This window comes from Chaetodon auriga, chromosome 3 (assembly GCF_051107435.1).
Source record: "Chaetodon auriga isolate fChaAug3 chromosome 3, fChaAug3.hap1, whole genome shotgun sequence".
Lineage (NCBI taxonomy): Eukaryota > Metazoa > Chordata > Actinopteri > Chaetodontiformes > Chaetodontidae > Chaetodon > Chaetodon auriga.
The window spans coordinates 23,240,710-23,252,050 of record NC_135076.1 but is presented as its reverse complement, the minus strand read 5'-3'; positions in this window follow the sequence as shown (position 1 = coordinate 23,252,050).

Genomic DNA, 11,341 nt, shown 5'->3' with positions numbered 1-11,341 from the left:
GAAATAATTGCTGCGAATGACAAACTTGTTAAAAAAAAAAAAAGTCCTGACTTTGCTGCCTATTGTCAGCTTTGTGATTCTTCAAAGGGAAAATGAGGCTCTAAAGTGACCTCCATGATCAAAGTTGATGATTTTAATGATTTGCTGAGTACTCTCACAGCTCCATTAATCTGTGCTACTGCGCGAATTTAGAGTCACATCCACTAAATTAATAAGCAAAGTCCTGCTTGATGCACTATGACATTTATAATTTATGGATGATTATGTATTCCACATTTCAGTACTGAAGCAATTTAGATGTTTTTTTATGTGCTCGGGATTGTGATGGTTCTGAGATCCACTCTGCATGGTGTTTAGCTGCTAACTTCATCTTATATAAGAACGAGGTCATGATAAATAGGAGGGAGATTTTTACTGCCAGTGATTTGGCAAACAGAAACGACACATCTGTATGCAGTATGCTTTTCTAACAGGATTAATAACAGTAATAGTTGCAACATATTGGACCAAAGAAACAACACACTCCACAGATGGTGAGCTCAGCAGGCCAGGCAGTAGAAAATCCTCATGAGTCAGAACACGAGAAGCACTGGCCTTGATTAAAGCTCCGCCGCACTCCCTTTATTCAACGGGAAGACAAGCTCTGGATGTGAAGACAGACAGGTAGAAGGATGCTGCAAAGACAGCGCGAGTGATTGAACACCTGCTTGCTCAGAAGATGACAGGACTGTCTTCATTTCATCAGGCCTCCTCGTTGCCTTTTCTTCTGAGCATGAAATGAAATTAGATGACCCTATAACAACAGAGCGCTGCCACACAATAAATACAAAGAGATGGGATTGTGCCGCATTCGCTGGGCGCTCATTCATCAGCCTGTGACAGAGGTCAGGGCCACAGAAAAGGCCGAATGCAGACGGGAAGCGTAAAGTCATAAAAAAGTGACACAGGAAATGGAAAGATTGGTTTAATAGTAGTCAGATATATTGATAGAAATTATTATGTTGGATTAAACCCCTTCTCTGCACAGAACGATGTCTCCCGCCTGTTTCGCCATCCTTGCACACCTTTTTACAGCAGATTTGTCAGAACAGGAAAATAACAGGTGCGGTACTCATCATGTTGAAATGATAGTGAGCAGGCACGCAGAACACCAGGACTCTGGAGACTGAAGCTGAGATTATGGACACTTCGTCATTGTCTTTCTGTGTCAGTTTCAGTGTCGTACATCTCCAAATTTTAACATGTAGAGAGCGTGCAGCATCGTCAGGGACGCCTCTCACCTCGGCCACAGACCTTTTGCCCTCCTCCCCTCTGGGAGGCGCCACAGGACTCTCCGTTGCAGCTTCCACTCGCCCATAGTGTACATACACATTAACGATATCTGCCCTAATGTGCTCTCAGATTTACACTCCTACTGTACACATCTGATCCATGGTGCAGACGATGAAGTCATATGACACCTCCAGCTGGTTAATCTGTCCATAATATCGAACTATTGCCACTACTCCTGCCTTTGTGCAATTCTGACTAGATGCTAAACTGCATTTTGTCGTCTCTGTACCTGTCCTCTGTGCAGTGACAATATCTAATATTATTATATTCATAATTCGGACAGTCAAATAAACTGGTGGAGGGTAAATGCAGTGTATCATGCGGCTGTATTTAGGTAATGACTTCAGACATAACCACAGGCCTTGGGTGGAGCTCCTCAGCATATCTTAACCTTACCAGAAGTCTAATCAGACACAAAGTGAAAACACCTGTGTGGGTGCAGAGCCTTTAATGTATAATTAATATATGTTTGCAAGAAACCCGTGCAAGATTTCCCAAATCAAACTGTGAAATATGCCGAAGGTGTGGACTCTCTTATATTAGGGAATAAGCACAGGTAACTTGTACAAATTAAAATTTGTTTTCTCAACCTTGTCTGACAGCCTTGAGTCAATCATGACAAAAATCTGGGGGAATGTGGAGAAAATGCTGATTTGGTGAGGCGTTCCAACAGATTTGTGCTGCTGCCGGTGGTTTCTGAAGCGAACGACAGTAACTGGAGAAGGTGAACTACACACACGCCTTCACGCTTTGTGTGTGAAGTCGATCTAAATCAAAGCTCAAAGTGTTTCAGCTCACGCAGGCAAACAGAAGGGATGGGTCAGAAACCACTTTATATACATTTTCACAAGCACCCAGTAGGTTAATTACATCACTCAGCAATCAGGCTGTCATGTGATTCACCTGTATTTACCTGTCCTCACTTCTTCTTTTTTTTTTTCGCCATCTCAGCACCATCTTGTGGTCGACTTCACAGCCACACTGGGACACACTCTTTCATGGTAAATCAAAATAAAGACAATCCACACAGTCTCAAGTGTGTCGCTCCAAAATTAAATAGCAAGACTTATCACAGTTAACCAAAGGCAGTTGATAAGAAAACATTGTGTGTGGTTTAGCTCCAGAAAAGGTTTTGCTGTGAGGAGAGCTGGACTGTCTGCCGATGGCGCTCTGGCATATACGCTGAAATTTGTTTTTCCATCGTACATGAAGCCACAGGCACGTTTAAGCATGTAAATAACCTCACTAGTGCCAAGCGAATACTATATACGCATATAAAATAATCTAAACTTGTAACCTCATTGCTAATATTTTATTGATCCACAGCCCATGAATGTTTTAATAAGGAATGCCCTCATTACGCTCTGGAAACAGCTGAAATCCTTCCTCTGTGCTTCGCTGCAAATGGCTAAGCAATGATTCACTTATCGACTGTGTACATTGCATCCTAAACTGCCGGCGCAGCCTCGCTTGGAGATTATCCCCACAGGAATTAAGTTTTACTTTCAGCAGACCTCACCATTGTTATGATTGAACACACAAACAGATGCCATAGCCATACAGTGTTGGCCCATGGGAAATAGCTCCTGAAATTTCCCCATCTTCCTAAATGATCTCCCTTAATGCCTCGTGCACTCTGTGTGTAATTCAGCTGGACCATGCTGTCGCTGATACATATTATGCATTGAAAGCAGTTGGTTTGTGGGGACGGGTAATTGGCCAAATTGTGAGAGGATTCCCCCAGAGTGTGGGGCATATTAAACAGGCAGCAGTGCTGAGGTAATTGAAAGTGTTGACCGTCTAATGGAGTGCACTGTGGCTAATGAATGGGAGTGTGTGCCCTGTCATCTATAGATGCCTCTAAAGAAAAGTGTGCTTTAGTTTTACCACAATCCAGCCTCCAACTTCCCATTAGCCCTCCTCTTTGGCGAGCTGTCACACTCACACATCAGGAGAGGGAGCCGCACTGGTTTACAACAATCCCAGATTTGGTCGAAAGAGAATAGCGGGAGGTTAATGAAACAGTTCAAACCATTTGTGTGAGAATGAGGTGCTGAATGCGTGTGTGTGTGTGTGTGTGTGTGTGTGTGTGTGTGTGTGTGTGCGGGTGTGTGTTAGGGGGAGATGAAGGAAAGCAGGCAGCCTCAGCAGAAACACAAAGTCACAGGGAAGGACGGAGTGAAAGGCAGGCAGGGAAAAGCAACAGAGAGAATAAGATGTGTGGAAGAGAGATAGGTGGGAGAAAAGGGGTTTGAAGGAATAAAATCAAGGCACAGAGATAAGAGGAAAAAGGGGGGGCGGGCAGAAAAATGGCTGGAATGGAGACTGCTATGGAATGCGGGAAGACTTAAGGGTATCTGGCCCTGCACCGGCATGCAGAAATTGGCCGGTCAGTGGGCTATTGTGGTCCTGCAGGGGGGGGGGAGGAACTGAGTGGCTCCAGAAGTACACAAACTGCTGAACCTTATCTCGCCTCGGTCACAAAACCCAGTCCCACAACACCTCCAGTTCACTTCATGGCCTGCGTGCACTTTTCATCTTTTAAGGAACTTCAAGTGACTTCCCAGAGGAAGCCGGCGTAAAGAGGCAAACTTCTGACCTCAAGAACTGTCGGGGTTTTCCTGTGCCGTTGTGTTGATTGGGTCACGCTGCCTGTTTAGCGGCTATCTCGTACATCTATGTCAATTAATATTTCACGAGCTCATTAGGCTTTCCGCATTGCACTGCCGTTTGCTTTAAAGACAGCCTAAATGTCCAGAGAACAGTTGGTTGTCTGGCTGAGTTCTGAAAATGTCGAGAGCAAAACAAAGGAGGCTGTCTGCTCCGGAGATGGAGGAGACGGTGGTGGAAGAAGGACTCAGATCCTGAAGGTGAAGTGTTACCAAAGTCCTGCAGTCACAACTGTACTCAAGTGCAGTAGTATTATCAGCAAAATGTACTTCAAGTATCAAAAGCAAAATGGTTGGTGGATGGTGGATTCTCTGATATATAAATGACAGCGCTGGATTATTGTTCCAGATTGCGATCACAGTTTGTGCACAGTTTCATTCAGGTACATTAACATTTTCTACAGAAATATGCAGGTTTAATGAGAACAAAATGTTTTTGTCAGAGGATTTAGGTGAGATTTATGACAGTTCATGCTTTGTTGCAACACTTATGATTTAAATCTCTTGAATTGTGAATTCATTTTTTTTTTTGTTGAGTTTATGTGAAATTAGACAAAGTTCTTTATTTGCACAATAATATTACAACCCAGATTAAAAAGAACGTTGGGAAGCTGTGTAAAACAACTAAACCAGAATGTGACAATGTGCTAATGAAAACAGCAGTTTGACCTCATCAACATTGATTTTTTGTAAATCTATGCTTATTCTGAGCGTATATATTTCTATATTTGATGCACGATTCAGACAAGTTAGGACAGGAGCAACAAAAGACTGGAAAAGTTGTGGATCGCTCTGAAAACAGCTCCACTATGACCAGCTGCTACAGTAAAATGCTGCTAACAGGGACCAATCTCATGTCATATTTAATAATATATCAATTTTAGGGGCCATTTTCCTGCACAATAAGTACTTTGTTAAGCACAAATTCTTAATAATACTTCTGCACTTTTACTTATGTAGGGTCTCGGATGCAGGACCTTTACTTCTAACGGAGTATTTGATGGACTGTTGAGGGATGTGCTGAAAGCAGCTTAATAAAGCCAGATTTCCTGATCGTCTGTTGGGGTCATGTAGCAAAACACGGCACAGTGTACACACAGCTGGCAGAGCAGAATGCGAGGGCGACGGCGTATGAAAGACCTGGCTCAGGCTGATGTTTTTGCTGGCTTTGCTCCTCAGGTCTGACTCATGCACACACACACACACACACACACACACACACACACACACACACAAAAGCAGACGAATGTAAAAGAAGCTGTTAGTGAGCTGAGGCACCGCCATCTGCAGCCATCATTAGGTTGGGCATGAATGCAGATTCATGGGTGAAGCTATTCAACAACCTGGCTGCAATAAAGATGAGGAAGATAAACGGGGTTAAGATGCGTATTAATCTTTTTTTCTTGATTTGGATTAGCAGCTCGCTGTGCGTGTGTGGAGACGGGGGGGGGGGGGAGCAAGTGTGCTTTCGCCTGCAGCCTCTTATGTTTATGTGTGCGATAAAGACAGACAGTAATTCTGGAAGGAAAAGAGTCAGAGCGGCTTCGAGGATGAGTAAGAAACTGTCAGGCTGAAGATGATGCTAAATCCCTTGTTGTTTTTCATAATCTTCTTGAACTTTGGCAGCGTCATTAGGAGATAATGCAGGATAATACCAGAGATCCCCATCGATTCGCCATGCCTGCCAGATGAGCCCGATATCGACCCAGGAACAAGGTTATGATGAGCAGTCTTTTCATGCCTCTAATTTATCTGCTCATCTCAAAACCAAGTTGCATCACAGGAACCAGGACAACTCTGGAGTATAAATAGTGTGTTTTAAAGCCTTTTCATTGGTTATCATGAGAAAGTTCTGCAAAGATAAGATGCTTGAGTGTGCTTATGTAAGCTTCACGGACACTCCACTCTGAATCACTGGTTGGTCTTTGGGGACCAAACATTTCAGGACTGGGGACATAATGCCAGTGATTGTTCGGAGTGCTGCTCCGAGTGGCTGTAACAAATCTGTCACAGCGACGGAGGAGAGCCGAAGGTCATTTTCAGCCGTGAATTTAAGAGAAACCCGTTAAGCAGCCTTAATGAGCGCTGTCCTTGGAGCTCACCGAGCTGAGCGAAAACATGACTGAGCCAGCCAGCAACAGAGGAAGAGGATGTAAAAGAGATGCTATATTCGGCGTGATTGATTGTCGTCGGAAAACAGAACCCGGCAGTGTGGCTTCTTCCGGTGTTTTGGAATACTAATGAAATGAGTCACATATCAAAGGAGATGAGAGGAGCGAGAGAGCGAGGCAGGGAGAGAGGCAGACGGAGAGAGAGAGAGAGAGAGAGAGAGAGAGAGAGAGAGAGAGAGAGAGAGAGAGAGAGAGAGAGGAGGTTGTGTTTTTACAGGAGACAGTGCTGTGAGGCAACGAAACCATCCATTGATAAGAGAGGGTTCATCAGAGGAAGCTCAGGTGAACTGAGGGTCTCTGAGGTTAGACAGTGCAACTGTTTGCCGCCAACACAGAATCTCTCTCCGTCTTTCTCCTTCCCCTTTTGCCCTCCTCCCTGCCTCCTCTTACCTTTGATCCCTCTCCCTTTCTGTCTCCTCCTTCCTCTTCTCTTCCTCCTCCTACACTTTTTCCCTCGTGCCACCGAGGGATTTGCCCTTGATGACCTGCTCTGTTACTTAAACTACATGCAGCAGTTTGGGAACACAAAAAAAGGCAACTCAGTATTCGTTTTGTTGAGGTCTTGGCAGTGGAAAAAATATTTTTACCTAATCCAAAGAGATTTGCATCTCCTCAGCAAGGTCGGAGAGGCGCAGATTGTTCTCAGACTAAAGAAACAGCAGCTCAGAGCGAAACTGAAGCTCTCACGTACGAAGGAGCGTGATGATAGTGAGAGAGGACACATTTGAACGGCGGAGAGAAAATGAGTCGTTTCTGCATTCGCTTTGAATTTTCAGGACAGTAACAAACTGTTGACGACGCGGTCGATGCAGCCGTTCAGAAATAGATGTGTGGAACTGAGGAGCGCTGCCCTCGGCTAAATCAGCGTGCTCGTTTTCAGCACTTGGTTGTTTCAAGCGGTGGGCCCTCTGGTTGCCCCAGGTTTTAAATTTTGATTAATATGTTGAAGATGTTTTGTTGTCTTTAGGCTGAAAGCAGTGTGGACCTACAGTATGCTGTACTTTCATAAACATTCAGCTCTCTGTCAGGAAACTTTATCTTGTAATCTTGTAACGCATTCATAATTATCATGGAACCAGGAGACGATTAGCTTAGCTTAGCATAAAGACTAGAAACAGGGGGAAACAGCTAGCCTGGCTCCATCCAAAGGTGACAAAAGCTCCCAACAGCTCCTCTAAAGCTAATTGATGTGTTAAGTCTTGTTTGTTTAATATCTACTTAAAACAAGATGTAAAAGTGACACTTTGCTGGTTTACAGGGAGTTTTGGTCCTGGCTATTTCCTGGCTGGTACTGGTAACTTCCTGACGTATCCACAAACTGCTGCACTTGCACTTATTTTTTTGTACAAATCAAACAAATATGAAGAGATATTCTATGATATTTATTCTCTTTTGTATATAATGTACACAGGCTCTGTAGCTGGTTTTATTTTGTATCTTTTTTATTGTCTATTTGTTCTTTTCCACCTCTTCTTTTTTGCTCTTGCTGTTGTAATAAATGAATTTCTCCAGCGTGGGATCAATAAAGTCTTATCTTAGACGTGCTGGTGCAGTCGGAGGATTTTCTTACCTTTGGATGGAGCCAGGCCAGCTGTTTCCTCCTGTTTCCTGTGTTAATGCTAAGAAAAGCTAACCATCTGGTGGTTGGAGTTTCTTATTTACCGTACACACGTGAGCGGTATCAATCTTCTCATGTTGGCCAGAAAGCAAATAAGCGTATTTCCCAAAACAAAACAATTTTTGTCCTGAATGCTTATTTAAGGGTGGACTGTCTTGTGAGTGACAACATGTATCGTTGAACATTTTGTCACTCAGGATTATAATTTGAAATTTTCTAACTTTGCCGCCCGATGTGGGCAAAGCCTCTGCTTCCTCCGCCATTTCTCTTCAAACAAAAACAGATGCCATCAGTACAATTTAAAGGAGTTTAATCACATAAAAAAATTACACACATACTGTGAAACTAGATGAACTTTACACAAAGAACCACTCCAACAAAGCCAGATAACTGATCCAAACAAGGGTTTCCTTTAATGATCATTTGTCTTGTAAAGAATATAATACAATGACAGGACTGGAATTCATAAGAACATACATCAATAAATATGGATAAGTACTTGTGGACCAGATTCACACAGCCATAAACGCGCTCAGTCGCAGTTAAACTCTGTGTCGGCATGAACGCAGAGCAAGCTGCACACTGAAGTGTTGTGCAGGGGACAGAGACAAACAGGTGATATTTGTCCGCACGGCAAACGATCACCTCGCCTCTGCTCTGCTGCAGAGCGTGTGTTGTCTGGAGCGTCTCTGTTTTTTCTGATGCATCGGTTTAAAACAGCAGTGTGCGTGAGTACGAGTGAGATTGAAAGGAGGAGATGGGTTTTGGATCCGCTGAGGCTGTATGAATGCGGTCCAGAGAGGCTAAGCAACAAACACACCCAGAGTTTAAATGGATTTTTAGAAAAGGAAAAGAAAAACCTCAGAGTATTTACATCACAGAGGAGACGTTTGTCATCGGGTTCTGCTCTGCGTTTGTCTCTTTCGCTTCCCATTCTCTCACTGCAACATGTTTCCATCCATCCCAGCAAGAATACAGCCGTTTCCTCGACAATGATAAATAGTCTCAACTCGATACCACACAGAGTCGTTAAGTCATACAAACACCACTGAGGGTGTACCTGTACATTAGATACTGATCAGTGAGGAAGTGACGCAGCAGTCCACAGGAGGAAAAGAGTTTTCTGATGAGACGATCGAAATTAGAAAAGATAATGATGCAAATTACGCAGGAGCAGTATCTGAGTGGAACCAATTACACGACGGAGGACACAACTGGCCTGTTCACAGGGACGGAGAGGAGTGCAGTGAGCTATGACAGTCTGTTTTCCTGTCATTTAGAAAACATCCAGTGGCCAGTCGACGCTATTGTGCCGTCAATGCCATCGACAGACTTAATAGGAACCCAAGACAGACAGCCTAATCGCGAAATCAATAGTCTGTCTGTGAGCGACTGAGGACAACAGCCTCTCCCGCTCTGATCACGCTGCCATCGCTGACGAGTGCAGCAGGTTTACAGTCGCCGACGGCTGCTGAGGCGTGAGAGGGAAACAGAGGGTCTCGGTTTGCTAACAGGCCAACACAGTAAATCTATGCAGGAGCAGGTAAAGGTGAGGAGTTCTAGTATGTGTTTTTAAACTTTGCTGAAACATCATTAGCTGCGTCATCATCATCATCGTCGTCGTTGTTTCCTCCTCTGAAGAGCGAGTGTCCAGTCATATCACAACAATGCTAACTAGGCAGAGCAGCAGGGATGTGAAGCTTTGAATCCGCTGATCAAACAGTGTGTTTCTCTGCTCCGTTAGCATGTTCAGCTAACTAACTTACTACCAACAGCATTAACCGAGCGCTGCCTTCAAGGCCTGGGGCGTCTCATGACACATTTGTGGAGTTGCAGGTTACTTTAAAAAGGAAACAAAACAAAAACAAACCCTGTTCCCGCCTGGCACAGCCGGTCCTGGATGCTCTGTCAGCGCAGGCTAAAGCAAACGCAGTGTTTCCATTTCTCAAGTGAAACATGCTGTTTAAAACTTCTGTCTTGTATGGAAGCATCCACACAGGCTCATGTCAGAGTGAAAGAAGAGTCCATGTCTTCTGCATCGTCTGCAGAGGATGCTAACTAGGTCCAGCCTCTGTCTTTTAGCACTGTAGCTAAAATGAGTCTGGAAACTCTGGAAAGTCACCCAGAGGCGCCTTTTCTAATCGATGCACGGACCTAATGTTAGCTTCATTAGCTAGCTCGCCACAGCTGATGAAATCTTCTCTCAAGGTGTCATTTCAGGTGCAAAAATCGACAGTGGCTGAAATAAGAAGCCTCGTCAGATTCTCAGGTGTTAAACCTTGTTGTCATCCTTGTCAGCAGTTTGACAGGCATCGCAGCAGAAACTAAAGAGGTCCGGGCTGAACGAACGCTGGACTTTTGCTCTTGTTTTTTAATATTAAATGTACAACATGTCTTGAGGACACTTGTTTTTACTTTGTGAAGATCTAATTAGATTTTTTTTGGGTTGTTGTTGTTGTTCTATTATATTTAATTTCACGCTCAGATATCAGGTGAGCGTTCTAAAATGCCCCCTTTTTTTTGTTTTCTCTCACCTTGCCGGTTTTTATATGTTGTGTGAAAAGAAAATTATATCGGTGTTTCCGCGTGCTGCAGCAACCACCTTCTGTCGCCTTTGAGACACAAGCGCACCCAAAGTCAATTTCCCCTGACTTGTTTGTATCATTCCTGTCACACTGATTCGACGAGACACGCACTTCCTCACAACATACGCAGCAAATTTACACGAGTTGTGCTCCTGCTGTTGCCGTTTAGACGGAGCGCAATCAAACAGTCACAGCTACACGCACACAGAGGTGTAGCCGCGCTCCCAGCAATCCCATTCTTATCTCTGCTGAACTCAAAAGGCTTCGGCTGCGAGCTGCGAGCGAGCGGGGCGACTCGGTCACAATTAGGATTGGTGGCTGGGGCAGAGAAGAGGCCGGCTGGATGTGAAGACGTTCGCCGCTCTCCCCTCAGGCGAGGTGCCTGCCGCTGAGCCAAGAGACAGCTGGCAGCAACCTCTGTAAAGTCACTAATCTTAATAATTAAGACTCACAATTATAAAGCTTCGTCACTGTCTGTCTGTCTGTCTGCCTGCCCTCGGGGCTCCCACCAGAAAGACCACAGCGGGGAGGAGATGAAAAGGGGGAGCCGAAAGCAAAGACAGACACTTCTGAGAGTGAGGATCAATGTGTTTGAAAGCTGAGAAGTGTGAAGAAGAACTTGTGTGTTTTTGCATGAATTCAATGCTAAAAGCGTTACTGTGGGAGTGCAGCAGAGATGCAGTGAGAGAGCTCTGCACCTTCAAAAAACAGCAGAAACTCACCAGTTCCAGAGGATGTGCCCATGAGCAAGCTTCCCCCTTACAGAGGCAACACACACGCACACACAAACACACGCACACACACACACACACACACACACACAGCCCAGGGTTGACCACCAGCACAAACACATCTTTTATGTGCTGTTGATTTTATTTCAGGCTGTTTGGTGACAGAAGAAGCTCAAACATCTCAAACTTTATCGGTTGAAAATCCATTCAGAGTGGGGTTTTTTTTTTTGTGGTG